Source organism: Oryctolagus cuniculus, chromosome 10, assembly GCF_051225735.1.
Source record: "Oryctolagus cuniculus isolate XC-2025 breed Fujian yellow rabbit chromosome 10, ASM5122573v1, whole genome shotgun sequence".
Lineage (NCBI taxonomy): Eukaryota > Metazoa > Chordata > Mammalia > Lagomorpha > Leporidae > Oryctolagus > Oryctolagus cuniculus.
In genome coordinates, this window is record NC_142876.1 from 82,193,226 (window position 1) to 82,196,955 (window position 3,730).

The following is a 3,730-nucleotide window of genomic DNA, read 5'->3' on the forward strand; positions in this document are numbered from 1 at the left end:
ATTTCTGGAAAGAAATGAAGATGACAACACATCAAAATTAGTAGGATACAGCAAAAGCAGTGTTGATAAAAGTTTATAGCAATAGGTGCCTACATCAAGAAATTGGAAAGGCACCAAATAAATGACCTATAAATGCATCTCAAGGATCTGGAAAAATAACAGTGAACCAAACCCAAAACTAGTGAGAGAAAAGAAATACTTAGAGAAGAAATCAACAAAATTGAAACAAAAAACAATACAAAAGATCAGCAAAACAAAGAGCTGGTTTTTTGAAGAAATAAAATTGACTTATCATTGGTCTAACTAACCATAAAGAGGAGAAGACACACATGGATAAAATTAGAGATGAAAAGGCGTTGGAGGGGCCGGGCCGCTGCCGGAGTTGCCGTGGCCGCCGCGTGACGTGGCACAGCCAGAGGTTTAGAGCCAGATCCTGAGCTGTCGCGGCAGTCGCCAGGCAGATCCTTGCCCCACTAGTGCCTGTCCCGGAGCTTCGTCCGACGCGCCGGCCAGCGAGCCGCCCTCTTTCTTCCTCGGGTCTTTCTCGTCCAGTTTGCCAGGAGGGTGAAAGAAGGCCCAGGGGCTCCCCAAACCCCTCTTCTTCTGCCCATAGCAAGTGCCACTACCGCCATGGGCCTCACTATCTCCTCTCTCTTCTCCCGCCTCTTAGGCAAAAAGCAGATGCGCATCTTGATGGTTGGATTGGATGCTGCGGGCAAGACGACCATTCTGTATAAACTGAAGTTAGGGGAGATAGTCACCACCATTCCTACCATTGGTTTTAATGTGGAAACAGTAGAATATAAGAACATTTGTTTCACAGTATGGGATGTTGGTGGTCAAGATAAAATTAGGCCTCTCTGGAGGCATTACTTCCAGAATACCCAGGGTCTTATTTTTGTGGTAGATAGCAATGACCGTGAAAGAATTCAGGAAGGAGCAGAAGAGCTGCGGAAAATCCTTCAGGAAGACCAGCTTCAGGATGCAGTACTACTGCTTTTTGCGAACAAACAGGATTTGCCAAATGCTATGGCCATCAGTGAAATGACAGCTAAATTAGGTCTTCAGTCTCTTCGTAACAGAACACGGTATGTTCAGGCCACTTGTGCTACACAAGGAACTGGTCTGTATGAGGGACTTGACTGGCTGTCAAATGAGCTTTCAAAACGTTAAACTGGATACTCTAACCACAGACGTGTTTGATAGAATTGGTCTAGGCTTGTTACAACACAATTAGTTTGCATCTTGGTTATTAAACAGTATCTGGGACTGGTTTGGGCAGAATAATTCAGCGTTTAAACATATTTTGTTGCCAATTATTGTTTACCAAGTATAATGTTGCTATTGAGCAATATGCTTGGATTTAAAGAAATTCTCCTTGGGGAAAAAGTGTCCTCTTTTAATTTTACTTCCCTTAAGTCTAAATGCCTGGACATAGCTATTGTGACACCTTTAAATAAATCCGTTTTGAATGTTTCAGCCCACAACAAATAATGTTTTAAAGTTATCTCCTTGTTACTTTATTGATACCTTTATCATTCCTGGGACAGTCTGCTGATTTAAAAATGTAGCATTCCATTTGTATTTATTTCTATCCCTTGCCAAAAAGATTTTCTAATACTGCTTGTACCAGCCAGGGAAATGCTCCCAAACCACTATTCAGCTCTCTTGCACTGAAGAACTTATTTTTCCCCATTTTTGACTCCTGGCTTCCATTAGCCAAACTTACCTTGGTGTGGTTTGGATTTGATAGCTAATTAGTTCTGTGCTGGTTGCAAAGAGTTCATAGTGAGATTTTTTTTTTTTTTTATACTCAGCAGATTGTCTTTCTTTCTATTGTATCTTTTTTATGTTGCATGTTGCTTTTGGTATCAGTCTGACTCTTTGCCCAGGATATGATAGTTCTGCTGATGTTTTATTGTTTATTGGTGAACATAGTTTCATTAAGAGTTTTTGGAAAATTCATCAGACTCAATGAATAAGTTTTCTTCATAACCCATTTGGAATTATTCCTAATAAAATGATAAAATAGAAAAAAAATTAGAGATGAAAAAAAATGTAACAGACACCACAGAAATAAAAAGAATCATCAATCATCAGAAAATACTGCAAAGAGCTGTATGCCAATAAATTGTGAAAACTAGAAGAAATGGATAGATCCCTAACACATACAACCTACCTAAATTGAGCCCTGAAGACACAAACAACCTAAGCAGACCCATTAACAAGACATACATTGAATCAGTAATAAAGAGCCTTCCAAAAAAGAAAAGCTTGAGACTGGAAAGCTTCACGTTTGAATTCTACCAGACATTTAAAAAGAATTAATTTCAATTCTTTTCAAGTTTTTGAAGACAATTGAAAGGGAAGGAATCCTCCCAAATTCATTCTATGAAGCCAACATCACTTTAATTCCTAAAGTTGAAAAAGACTCAAGAGAGAAAAAGGACTACAGACCAATTTCCCTGATGAACATAAATGCAAAAATCCTCAACAAAATTCTACTCAATTGAATCTAACAACACATCAGAAAGATCATTCATTTGGACTAAGTGGGGTTTATCACTGATATGCAGGGATAGTTCAACATTCACATATCAATCAATCTGATACATTACATGAACAAATTGCTGAACAAAAACCATATGATTATCTCAATAGATGCAGAGAAACAATTTGATAAAATACAACACTGTGGGGCCAGCGCTGTGGCATAGCAGGAAAAGCTGCCACCTGAGGTGCCAGCATCTCATAGGAGCACCATTTCAAGTCCTGGATGCTCCACTTTTGATCCAGCTCTCTGCTATGGCCTGGGAAAGCAGTAGAAGATGGCCCAGGTCCTTCGGCCTCTTCACCTACAAGGGAGACCCAGAAGAAACTCCTGGCTCCTGGCTTAAGATTGGAGCAGCTCTGGCCATTGTGGCCAATTGGGGAGTGAACCAGCAGATGGAAGACCTCTCTCTCTCTCCCTCTCCCTCTCTCTCTGCCTCTCCTTCTCTCTGTGTAACTATGACTTTGAAATAAATAAATAAATCTTAAAAAATACAACACTGTTTCATGATGAAAACTCTAAGCAAATTGGGTATAGAAGGAACATTCCTCAATACAATCAAGGCAATTCATGATAAACTCACAATCAGCATCATACTTAATGGGGGAAAATTGGAAACATTTCCACTGAGATTCAGAATCATATAAGGATGCCCACTCTCACCACTGCTATTCAATATAGTCATGGATATTTTAGCCAGAGCCATTAGGCAAGAAAAAGAAATCAAAGGGACTCAAATTGGGAAAGAGTAAGTCAAACTATCCCTATTTTCAGGTGAAATGATTCTATATATAGGTGATCCAAAAGATTCCACCAATAGACTATTGGAACTCATAGGAGAGTTTGGTAGAGTAGCAGGATATAAAATCAATACACAAAAATCAACAGGCTTTGTATACACAGGCAATGCCTTGGCTGACAAAAAACTTACAGGATCAATCTCATTCACAATAGCTAAAAAAAATCAAATGTCTTGGGATAAATTTAACAAGGGATGTCAAAGATCTCTATGATGAGAATTGCAAAACGTTAAAGAAAGAAATAGAGGAAGATAAAAAAATGGAAAACTCTTCCATGTTCGTGGATTGGAATAATCAATATCATAAAAATGTCCACTCTTCCAAAGCAATATATAGATTCAATGTCTTACCAATCAAAATACCAAGGACATTCTTCTCA

General features: G+C 38.9%; 1 pseudogene across 1 annotated transcript; it reads left to right on the forward strand.

Annotated features, from left to right (window-relative positions):
* Window positions 1-358: 358 nt before the first annotated feature.
* LOC100341862 (ADP-ribosylation factor 4 pseudogene) lies at window positions 359-2,040 on the forward strand (annotated as a pseudogene). Its single transcript, XR_016214210.1, has one exon. The product of XR_016214210.1 is annotated as an ADP-ribosylation factor 4 pseudogene (transcript).
* The last annotated feature ends 1,690 nt before the right edge of the window (window positions 2,041-3,730 follow it).